General features: G+C 33.3%; 1 long non-coding RNA gene across 2 annotated transcripts; it reads left to right on the forward strand.

The window, feature by feature from the left end:
* The first annotated feature begins 3,802 nt into the window (after positions 1-3,802).
* On the forward strand, positions 3,803-7,854 carry LOC111695442 (uncharacterized). Of its 2 annotated transcripts, none has more exons than XR_002763871.1 (5): positions 3,803-3,967; positions 5,055-5,161; positions 6,526-6,621; positions 6,778-6,882; positions 7,267-7,854. It is a non-coding gene; the product is annotated as an uncharacterized LOC111695442 (long non-coding RNA). The 2 variants fall into 2 exon arrangements; XR_002763870.1 differs by having other exon boundaries at positions 3,873-3,967; positions 6,778-6,868; positions 7,267-7,852.
* The last annotated feature ends 5,234 nt before the right edge of the window (positions 7,855-13,088 follow it).

The raw sequence follows: 13,088 nt of genomic DNA on the forward strand, positions 1-13,088 counted from the left end.
CCCCCTCCCAGAAAATAATGACCCCTGATGATAAGCTTTAATCAATCATGGGGAATCAGAAATCAGAATGTATAAAGCATAAATATTATTCAATATATAATCATAAACATATTATGTAATAAATATTTACAAAACCTAGGCTATCAGGGCGCTTCACGCCAATCATCTATTTCACATTTTAATTAATGCTCAATCTATCAGCATTTTTTCTGTGATAAATAATGAAAATATTTTTCGCGCGTTTACATTTTTTTCGTGAATTTTCAAATTTTTACGAAAATCAAAACTTTTTGGAGACAAATTCCTAAAACTCTAAGCATTCACTTCCCTGGGGTCATTTGAGGTTCCATAAAAAATTTGGGCCGGATCGGTATAGTATTTTTGACGTTTATTAGATACAAACAGATAAACAAAAGAACAGACAGACAAGCAAAGTAGATAGATAGATACTAGGCTTTTAGGGCGCTTCGCGCCCATCTTCAATTTCAACTTGTAAAAGGGGCTTTATCTGTGAGCACATTCTCTTTGTACAGATTAAAAAAAAATTTGTGAATTTCATAATATTTTTTGGGCCTTTTCAAAATTTTACAAAAAATAAAAACCTTTAAACATAAATGTTTGAAATTTTGATCATTCATAAACCTTTTCTGGGGTCACGCAGGTCCCACACAAGATTTGGGCCCGATCAGTTCAGCCGTTTTGACGTTTATTGAACACAAACTGACAGACAAGTTTGTGTGTGTTTGAATCCCAAAAATATTTAAAATATTGAAATCGATCTACAAACAAACAAAAAAAATGTATTGAATTATTTCTTGAACTGACAAATTAATAAAACAAATTTTTTAGGGAAAAATATTAATTTGACTATTTAAAAAAAAATTCTTCTTAGTTATTAAATTTATAAAAAATGTAGAATGTATTTCAAATTAGAATATAATCTTTTTTAAAAATGTACATATTTAAAATCAAGTTTTTTTATTATGAATTAATTGTTTCATGTTATTTTATATTGTACGTTTGTTAAAGTAATAGTAGCTAAGTTTAATTGATAATATCGAGCCGGGTCAATAAAGTAGAATTTGATAAATGTTCAAGCAAAGAACAATGTGTGCCAGAAGGGATATAATATAATACAAAATGATATTATTTCTGATATTGCATGAATTTTTGTCATTTTATATTTAGATATTTATGAAAGTATTATTTTCAACTTTCTGGAACTTGGATCGATGAGTATATTATATTCGGAAACATGATTTAAAGTTCAGTTCAGTTATACATATTGTTTTTGATTTTCATAAACATGGTATGTATGTCACACTTCTGTACTTTTGTGCGTCCCTCATGACTGAACTCTTAATGTGCGACTTCACTGTTATTGCGTCCATCATTAGTTCGTCCAGAAAGTGCGTCCTCATTTGAAACACATTGATAAAAAATGCTCCATTGGCCCATTGGTCCATGGGTAGGAATGATTTTCGATACTTGCGGGAAAAATGAAACACATGCACAGCACCCCCGACTAACCAGAATTAGAGGTATTCGGTTTCTTCAATTTGAAATCATACTCGTTTTGGTTTATATTTTAACAATCTTTAAACTTACGGATTTGTTTGTTTTATATTTTTTATTCAAAACGTATATGGCGGAAAAAAAGTATTTAAGAAAGAAGGCTAGAAAATTATGTTTAATAGGAGTTATTGTGATCGAAAGTCATAGCTTTCTGGAATATTGACAGAACCATTAAATTCACGTGACAGAGAAGCTACGATCTTTATATATAGTCTTTTTATTCTGTTTATTTTTATATAAATTTGATATTTTTAAATAATTTACTTCGCCATATATTTCGGCAAAAACATGATCAGGAGTTCGTCCTATAAAATTACAGACAATATATCTGTCAAAGAAATAATGTAAAACAATAACTGAAAGGAAATAAAGAAACAGACATAGATTAATAACACAATACAGATGGAACGCTAGATGTGTTCTTTTCAAGAATTAACCCTGAGGCAGAAGCCCATAGGAGTTACGCGCCTGCCGCATTGAATTTCAAGACAGAGAGAGAGCATGCGCTTAATTCCTTTGGACTTCTGCCTCAGGGTTATTGTGAACGAAAAACCCCTAAATCTTGAAAAGCCACATTTAGTGTTTTATGTGTATTGTTATTAATCTATGGAAACAAATAAGAAAATTTTGTAACTTTAAAACAAGAAATTTGAAAACTAGATATTATTTCAAACATACAATTTTAGCTACAGACCAGTTGTCAAATTTGAAATATCAAAGTTTTACAACATCGGGGACCATTTTATTGAGAAGCGAGGGTTAATAAAAACTACAATTTCTATCTTAAATCATTTCTCTTGTAGTGCAGGCTCAAGAGAAGTGGTTCTGCTTAGTCTAGGTAGTTCAACTACTTCAGTAAAAGATCCAAACATCGACGAGAGTTTTGCTAATTATTTCTAAATGCTAAAACTAAGACGAATGCTTTATTGTTCAAAAATGTTCATGTCTAGAGCTACACCAAAATAATAATTGAGTTTGTGAGGTATATTCAAAGACCAAGGCTTTACGACACTGTAAAGTGGGTCTAGTCTTGAAAGTCGAAGCAAATTTGTATAGCAGCCTGGATCTAATTTGGGCCCAGGTTGCAAAGTTCTAGGGAGTAGATAATTAAAGTTTGTAGCGAGTAATCAGTTACTCTGCACTGTGATCTACCATCTTCAAAGGCTACAAACCAGTCTAAAAGTTCCATTATCCGTGCTGGTACATTACGTACTGTATTTTCAGTCCGTCGTACTGTCCACTCAGCCTACCCAGTGTAGAGTCGACCCAGCACCAAGGGCGTATACAGAAATAAATGTAGGGGGGGGGGGCAAGATTTTTTTTGCCCCCCCCTAGGAGCTCCTAGGGGGGGGCAAAATTCGAACTGTAAATTCATAACACTTGGCTTCTTGGATATCAGGCATAAGTATAAGATACTTAAAAGGCACACATACAGTCCAAATAATTACCTTCTAAGCATTTTTTCTAAAAAATCGACATTTTATTATACTTTTATAGGTATATTTAGTATTTAAACTAGAGATAGTAAAAGACATTTTTGAAAATAAAAACTTAACTTAAACTTAAATTCTATGAGATGAAAAGAAGTGCAAAGGTCCAGAAAATAATTATGACTTGTAAAAGTTTCTGTTGTGAAAAAAAGTAGGAGTACAATTGCTGCAATCTAAGAATGAATGATAACTCAAGGCTTATAAATAACAGTATTTGATTCATGATAATTATTAATCAGCAATTCACAGATACCAGTCACAACGGCAACTTTTAACAGACTCACATCACTACTAAACAAGACTAGCATATAATGTAAAGTGTGTGAGCTGTACAAATGTATGCAGACTGTGTGTTCTCTGAACCCAACTAAACTCTGTGTACTCTGTGAACTTAAAAGTTAAAATTAGGTTAGGTTGGTTAGGTTAACTTGGTTACAGCATGAGCACTGCACTGTAATTATATATATTTTAAAATTTTGATTTTTTATAATAATCATGAAAAGCAAACTTATTTTTTTTGTGTTCTTCACTCTTCAGTTAAGATTTGAGAAGTGTTAAAGGCTTGCAGAATTCTAGGGGGGGGGGGCTACACCCCCCCCTTTACAAGTCTAGGGGGGCACTGCCCCCCATGCCCCCCCCTGTATACGCCCATGCCCAGCACGTTTTATGCAACAAATGTAACGTGACAAGATCACAGTGGCTACCTTTGTTGCACGTTGGCTCAACTTTACACTGGAAAATCCTGGCTGGACGGTACGGCTAAATACATATAAAGTATATTTTGTACTTTTAGAGTAGGGGGTCTGATTAAAAATATGCATATTAGGGGTTTGGTGTGATGCCCCTACGCCTGGCCTGGGTCAACTTTTACCTGGAACTATAGAGCCCAGCTATCCACACAGGTCGGTCACCTAGTAGACGATAGTGTCCCTCCGTTTATAGAGATGGTACAGGGAGAACCAGAAAACGAAGACCACTCTTGGAATAAATTTAAAGCTTTAAAATTTCAAATGAGTATGAGACACAGCAATTGTGCAGTGTAAACAGACCCATTTCACTAAATTAGTGATTTAATAAGAGCCTAGTAAACCTTTTTGCTTTGTAACAACACTTAACTATTACTACAATGTCGTCTTCATATTCCATTGTTTTCTGGTTATCACTGCATGTTCATTTTTCTACTGTATTCTGTAAAGCTTTATCTGTTAAATAATGTGAAGGATATCGTCATTTTTCTAGGTTAAAGTTTTTAATTCTCAGAATTATCTCTTTTATAAAAAACCCAAAATTGACAAAAAATTAGATAATAAAGTGAAAAACATGGACTAGGATCAATTTGAATTCAAACCGGACCGACTCCTTGTACCGGCACTAGTGACGTGCGGCATCGACTCGCCCCACGTTTTCCAATGTCGGCCAAGTTTCAACTTTGATGGCGCGGCCAGACTTTTTACAATACCCGGCCTTTATTGGCCTATTTGCAGAAATATCTATGATCTGACAAAGGTTTCATGAATACCGTTGTGAATCGGACATGCCACTCTAACAATAAAGGGTCTTTTGAAATGACATCTACAGTTCCTTAAATCTGTTTGGATTTTTTAAAACAAGGGTTTTGTCGGTGTCAGGTTGCTTCACAAAACTCTATTGACTACATACTTGATTTTTTCACTTTATGTTATTTGGGCTCTGGCATAATTAAGATATTAATTAGTCTGAACAAAGAACAAATGACAAACGTACAATTAAAAAAAAAGACTAGATTTAATAAATAACCGCGTAGATGTAGATAAACTACTTCTTTTCAGCTTGACCTTGCTCAAAAGAAAAGTATAGTTTAGCTACGTCTGCGCTGCTCAACTATGTCTCGATATTCATTAACTCTTAACGAGAGCATGTTCTGCGGAAAGCAGAGAAGTGTTAAAACTTAGAGTCGTGAAGTTAAACTTTCCGGATTTACAACTATGCCTAACACTACCTACTATATAGGTCCAGGATACAGTTGATCTGCAGGCAAGGACACAGACAACGCGGTGACCTAAACATATTTTGTCAAGCTAACGGTCGATGGTCCAGACCAGAGGGAGCTTGTCATAGTTAGTATCATTATTATTATTAAACAGATAGAAGTAAGATTAGTAGCGATCAAAAGCGCTTTTTTATCGCATTAAGCCTATACCCCCTTTCATTTTTCGCGAACACTCCCTTTAAGAAAGTTGCAAACCTCGAAACCATCCTAACCAACTTCTGTTTAATGGACTGTTCACTGATTTTGAAAATGTATATTTTACACAATTTTATGATTTAGAAGCATAACTCAAACCACTCAAAGATCTCCTCGGAAGACCAGAGTGATTTTTTACGTTATTTTTAAATAACCATTTATTTCAACTCTAGGTTTTAATAAAATACAAAAAAATGTTAGATTTTAGAAATATTGTTTATTCCTGTTCCTGAAATTGAGGTATTAATGTAAATTTTAAACAGTTGAACGAACTCTGTAATGCACTGATGGAGTTGGATCTAGTTTATTATTAACTAGCTAGTTTATTATTAACTAGCATTTCCCGGGTCACTTATAGTTACTCCCGCCGTTTACCCGCGCTTGGTCTTAAATTACGGTTTTATCTATTTTTCCCTGTAAAAGTCGACACACTCAACATAGAATATCAAAACCAAGCTAAGAACATTACCGTGGTTCTCCCGAGGTCCTAAATCAAAGTTGTTAGGCAATCAGTTAACTGGTTCCTGAGTTATGACCGAACATCCAAACAAACAAACAGAGATTACAACTTCACATATAATATATACAGGGTATTTTTTATATCATTTAGAGAAAGATAAAAATCCACCTAAAAAAGACAGATAATCGACCAGAACTTCTTCTAAATAATTCATTTGCGAAACTTTTTCAAAATAATAGATAATCCTACAAAAAGACATCTCCAGAACGCAGATCAAGAAACCAAGGCCAGGAGTAATTTTCGGAAAATCTCTGTTTGGGTGTCCGATCATAACTCATTACCCCTAGAACGATTAGGCTCAAATTTTGATTGTGGAACTTGGCAGAACCACGGGAATGTTCTTAGTGTGGTTTAGAATTCCAAGTTGAGTGAATTGACTTTTATAAAGAAAACTTAAACTTCGGAAATTCCTCCTGACCTTGGTTTTTGGTTTTTAGTGAAGACCGAGTTCTCACGTCTTTTTATAGGTATATCCACAGCTTTCTCTTAAAGATATGAAAAACACCCTCCATCTCTATATAAAAAGTTTTAACCTTTGTTTGTTCGGGAGACCTACGGGAATATTTTTAGTTCGGTTTTGAGATACTTAGTTGAGAGGGTCGACTTTCATAGGGAAAAAGTTAAAATCGTAATTTACGACAAAGCGCGGGTTAACGGTAAAATTAACCCTGGGCAACGCTGTGTGCTCAAGCTAGTTGTTAGTTATTATTCTGTAGGGATATCCTGTAATAAACCGCAGTTAGAGTCCGGAGCCACATTACTCTCTCAAACCTTTCTCTTTGGTTCCAGAGTACCCTACACCTGTCCTTCAGGTATTTAAAATTTTTTATTTTCAAGCAAGAAAAGTTCGTAAAGGAAATTTCTTGTGTAAATAATTACATACTAGGTTTGTTTGTATAATACAAACAAACAGGGAAGCAGACAGACTAACCAAATAAATATATAGATAATGGGATTTATTAATCTAGGAGAATATCCTGTAAACTCCCCTCTACACTGCCTAGTTGATGGTACCTGGTCCAGTAACCCTGGCAGATGTTTCAAAATCAATAAGTAAAGGTGAAAATTAATTGGTAGGCTTTCAACAATCTTCAACTTTTAATTGTTGCTCTATCTGTGAGCATCTTCTTTTGTACTATAAAGTAATAAGAAAAAAGTTCGAGGATTTAATAATTATTTTTCGTGGATTTTCAAAAAATTTCTAGAATTGAGGGACACAAATTTTTGTAATTCTGAGCATCCATGCATAAACCTTCCCTGGATGTGAGGTCCCAAAAAAGTATGGGCTCAATTGGTTTAGCAATTTTGACGTTTATCAGTTACAAACAAACAGACAAGTATAGACATAGATGAATGAGGTCATCAGATCCAAGTGTAAGTTAAATGCAGAAAAGGCACTAAACTTGTAATTATACTTTTTAAGAACACCCTACACTAATTTCATTCCATTTTTTCAGGATGTATTACAGAGATTCTGCCAGGGGCTTTAATGTATTTTTGTAAAACTTTTACATTTTTATACAAATATGATAATTTAATCTGTACAGAGAACCCAAGATTTAAACAATACTTAATCTCAGATTAAACAGATTTGTTGAGATATATTTGATCTGGGATTATTTTTGAAATCAACGGAACTTCGATCAATTTTGTTCGGAACCAAGAATCATTGGATTTTATGAATAAAAATACTAGACAATTGCCTCTAATCCTAATTTTCGCATCCCATATACCTTTGCAACCTGTCGTTGTAGACCTTGACATGCCAAACTATAGAATTCTACTATAAATGCTACATTTACAAGATCAGGTTGCAAAGATTAGAAAATTAGAGTTTTGAGGCAATTATGTTGTTAATATTTTAAAGCTTTGAATTTCCTCAGTTTATTTAAATAAAAGTCCCAACCAGGTTTTTAAACATTTTTGGGGGGTTTGAGAGAATTGAACAATTAAAGCATTATCATTAAATCCAATTCTACAGAATTGTTTAAATCTTGGATGTTTTTACATTATACTCATTCACTGTAAATTCTAAATGTTACTAAATAAATTAATTATAATTAAATTTTCTAAGAATAGATTTATCTATATTTTCTCATTATGCTTCTATTATTAGAATAGATTTATCTATATTTTCTCATTACCCCCCCTCTACACTCAATCTCTCATGTCCTTCCTTCCCCTCCTCTACACTCTATCTCTCATGTTCTTACTTTAACCCTTTCTCTCATGTTCTTACTATAACCCTTCCTCTCATGTTCTTACTTTAAGCCTTTCTCTCATGTTCTTAACTTAATCTTTTCTCTCATGTTCTTACTTTAATCCTTTCACTCATGTTCTTACTTTAATCCTTTCTCTCATGTTCTTACTATAATCCTTTCTCTCATGTTCTTACTATAATCCTTCTTCTCATGTTCTTACTTTAACCCTTTCTCTCAAGTCCTTAATTTATTCCTTTCTCTCATGTTCTTACCACAATCCTTTCTCTCATGTTCTTACTTTTAATCCTTTCTCTCATGTTCTTATTTTAATCCTTTCTCTTATGTTCTTACTTTAATCCTTTCTCTCATGTTCTTACTACAATCCTTTCACTCATGTTCTTACTATAATCCTTTCTCTCATGTTCTTACCTTAATCCTTTCTCTCATGTTCTTACTATAGTCCTCTCTCTCATGTTCTTACTTTAACCCTTTCTCTCATGTTCTTACTTTAATCCTTTCTCTCATGTTCTTACTTTAACCCTTTCTCTCATGTTCTTACTTTAACCCTTTCTCTCATGTTCTTACTTTAATCCTTTCTCTCATGTCCTTACTTTAAATCTTTCTCTCATGTTCTTACTTTAACCCTTTCTCTCATGTTCTTACTATAATCCTTTCTCTCATGTTCTGACCTTAATCTTTCTCTCATGTTCTTACTACAATCCTTTCTCTCATGGTCTTACTACAATCCTTTATCTGATGTTCTTACTTTAATCCTTTCTCTCATGTTCTTACTTTAATCCTTTCTCTCATGTTCTTACTTTAATCCTTCCTCTCAATTTCTTACCTTAATCTTTTCTCTCATTTTCTTACCTTAACCCTTTCTCTCATGATCTTACTTTGATCCTTTCTCTCATGTTCTTACTTTAATCCTTTCTCTCATGTTCTTACTTTAATCCTTTCTCTCATGTTCTTACTTTAACCCTTTTTTCTGTCTCTCTGTCTCTGTCTTTCTCTCTTTCTCTCTCTCTCTCTCTCTCTCTCTCTCTCTCTCTCTCTCTCTCTCTCTCTCTCTCTCTCTCTCTCTCTCTCTCTCTCTCTCTCTCTCTCTCTCTCTCTCTCTCTCTCTCTCTCTCTCTCTCTCTCTCTCTCTCTCTCTCTCTCTCTCTCTCTCTCTCTCTCTCTCTCTCTCTCTCTCTCTCTCTCTCTCTCTCTCTCTCTCTCTCTCTCTCTCTCTCTCTCTCTCTCTCTCTCTCTCTCTCTCTCTCTCTCTCTCTCTCTCTCTCTCTCTCTCTCTCTCTCTCTCTCTCTCTCTCTCTCTCTCTCTCTCTCTCTCTCTCTCTCTCTCTCTCTCTCTCTCTCTCTCTCTCTCTCTCTCTCTCTCTCTCTCTCTCTCTCTCTCTCTCTCTCTCTCTCTCTCTCTCTCTCTCTCTCTCTCTCTCTCTCTCTCTCTCTCTCTCTCTCTCTCTCTCTCTCTCTCTCTCTCTCTCTCTCTCTCTCTCTCTCTCTCTCTCTCTNTATGAATATTTAAAGGGTACCCTTGTGTATCGAATATCCAACTTTTTAAGTTGAGAGCGACTTGAAATTATGTTTACAATCCCTTTAACATTGATGGAGTTAAACATGAATTAAATATGTTAAGGAGTTACAATGTTGCTTTCCATTTAAACTTCTTTAAACATTCATATTCCTGCAAATTTACACAATAAAAACGGGAAACTTTTTAACTATATATATATATATTCTTGAGTTTTGCAATACTTATAGCTTTATACCTTTCAATTGAAAAAAATCAGATCCCAAGTTTTTAAGTCACATTTCAAGATTGTTGCCATATGGATGTATTTTCTAGATCGAAATAAGATAGAATAATCATGTAACGCCGAAGCATATATCTATATAAAAATTTAGCTTGTCTGGGTGTCTGTTTGGGTGTTTGTCTGTTTGTTTGTGTCCAATAAACGTAATAACCGCCTAACAGATCAGGCCCAAATTTTGTGTGGGACCTCACGTGGCCCCTTGGAAGGTTTACGCCAATCAGACTTTAAATTTGTAATCTTAAAATGTTTTTATCTTAATTTACTTAATATTGTGAAATTTTGAAAATGCGCGAAAAAATATTATGAAATCCGCAAATTAAAAAAAAATTACTTTACAAACATAAGATGCTCACAGATAAAGCCACAATCAAAAGTTGAAAGAGAAGATGGGCGCGAAGCGCCCTAAAAGTTTTGTAATTTAATATTTATAATCACCTGTAATTCCATATAAAAAATGATGTCAACCAAAGGCGGACACAGGGGGGTGGCGGGGGGACATTCGCCACCTTCAATTTCTCACAAATTTATTCACTACAACATAAGTTGAAGAAAGAACTCTAACTCAAATTTAATAAAATAAATAACATTTCACTCGTTCAACAATATATAACGTATTTCCAATATGGCCGACATTGAAAACTGAAATTTGATTTACACCAATTTTACAGAACTCGATCATCAATTGGTTAGAATTTATGATCAAGTCTCTCATTGGTCAATGCAATTTGCTTGAACTTTTAACGCAACCTCATTTGTCATAATTCTCGTAATCCGGGATTCGGATATTCAAAAGAGCGGTTTAAGAAGAAAATCAAAAGTTTGTCCATTGGATACACAGTTTAAGATATCGGGTTTAAGGATATCTCATTCTAAAGTTTTCAGCTCTGATGGTGTAAATCTTTGATATTTCAACCTTCATATCTTACAATTAAAAAATCCCTGTATGGAATAGATGCCATGCCCGAATAACAACCACAGATAAATAAATAAACATAGATAGCTTATGTACGCAAAATCACCAAGAATTGTACAGTCTGCGAACTCATACTTCTAGGGGTTAAAGTTTACTTCAATGATAAGCGGGGTGGTTTGGTGTTTTAATGGATTTCATAATTATTAAACCACTCAGGAGTGAATTTTATTTTGAGAATATCAAATTATTTCACTGAGCAATATATCATATTGACGAGAAATGAAGAAGGACATGAGAAGGACTAAACTAACTTAAATTTCTTTCTACAGAACTCATGTACACCACAAGTACTCAATGACATAAGGACAGCCAATGTTCACAGCCGACCTAGATTATCTTTATAATAGGAATATCTTTAAAACATCTCTGTACATTTATATCTTTCAAGATAAAAAATGTCGTCTTATGCGCAATCTATCTTTATCTATGATAACAACTTAAACCCGTTATCTTCGTTATTCTATCTGCAATAGTTTTAAATTCTGACAATTTCTTGTTTTATCTCTGCATAACAAATCCTTACACTAAATATCCAAGAAAAAACCATGATATTTTCATAACTTTTGCTCACAAAAAAAGTTTAAGATACCGTTATAAATCAAGCGTGATATTTTAAAACTTCTATTTAAAATGTTTCCGTGAATCCGCGAAAAAACCGAAAATGCCTCGTCATGTTCCCTGTGAATAAATTAAAATGTTCGCTGAGGAATAAATAACGAAAATAGTTTTGTTTTTCAATTTTTTGACTAAGCAAAATATTAAATTGATAAAGTTTTTACATAAATTTTACCAAGAGTTTTGAATAGAAAGTTTGAACCGGAGCAATGTTAAGACAATTGCCGATGTTTATTGCTGTATTTTGATTTAAAAACAAACACATAAAAAAGTATGTATATCTCAAATAAATATTAATTGTTAGATGATTTAAACAGAAGGCGACATTTGAGAAGAAATTCCTTTTTTTCGTTTACCCCTTGCAGTACACTTGTGTCGTTTTACCCCTTTAATAATACGTTTTTTAATGTTTTAAAATTGCTTTTGATGTCTTATACTTTGTTGAAATGGTTAAAACACTAGGGAAGATGAAGTGTAGCAGAGGAGATGAACAGATGCACGACACCGTTTTAAATAAAATTTAAGTACTGTACTGTGCTACTGTACTGTACTACTGTACTGTACAAATGTGCTGTACTAATGCACTGTACTTATGTATTGTACTAATGTACTGCACTACTGCACTACTGCACTGTACTTCTGTACTGTATTGCTGTACTGTACTACTTCACTGTAATTCTGTACTGTACTTCTGTACTGTACTTCTTTACTGTACTTCTGCAACTGTACTTCTGCACTGTACTACTGTACTGTAATAGTGTACTGTACTACTGTGCTGTACTACTGTACTGTACTACTGTACTGTAGTACTGTACTGTAATACTGTACTGTACTACTGTACTGTACTACTGTATTGTACTAATGTACTGTACTACTGTACTGTACTACTGTACTGTACTGTAATGCAGTGCACTGCACTATTCTGTTCTGTATTTTAATGTTTTTACATTGTTTTGAGAATTCTAAATAAAAATTTTGAGTCTCCAAATAATTCTAGAACTTATTAATCCTGCCACAAAAACTAAATTAAAACACAGAATCCTTTCCACTTTTATTAAGAGAATCTAGTTACTGTAACATAATTTACTGATTTCTCAAAACAACAATTTCTTTAAACATAGCTGGTTAATAAAGGAATGAAGTTTTTGTTTCAAACTCTGATTTTCTAATCCCATAAGCTTTGCAACAAAATGTCAAACCATGAATTCTGTTCGAGCAAATAATCTAAGTTTGAAATTTTCAATAAAGTTTCTGATCGACCCCTTTCAATTCCAATAATTAAAACTTTGTTAATGAGTTTTCATAAATGGTTGAGTAATTATGCTAATTAAAACAATTTCCCGGGATTAAATTATCTTTTAAAAATTTTTGCAATCAAAAATACATTAATTAAATCGTTCTAAAACCGATTTAAGAATGTTTATGGCTTGTCGAAATGGAAAATTTTGTATGGAAAAAAATGTCAATTCGATTTTAGATTTCTCCAATTTAAACTAAAAAAATAATCTGCGACCATTTTTATTGTTGGAGTAGAATTTTTTTTCCCCTATATTTAGGATTGAATTTTTTTTTATATTTAGGATTGAAAATTTCTGAAACTATTTACTTGTGCCATTATCAAATATTAACCCCAAATTCAATATACTCTATGTATAATTTCAAAGAAACTTTTC

This window comes from Eurytemora carolleeae, unplaced genomic scaffold, assembly GCF_000591075.1.
Source record: "Eurytemora carolleeae unplaced genomic scaffold, Eaff_2.0 scaffold158, whole genome shotgun sequence".
Taxonomy (NCBI): Eukaryota; Metazoa; Arthropoda; class Copepoda; order Calanoida; family Temoridae; genus Eurytemora; species Eurytemora carolleeae.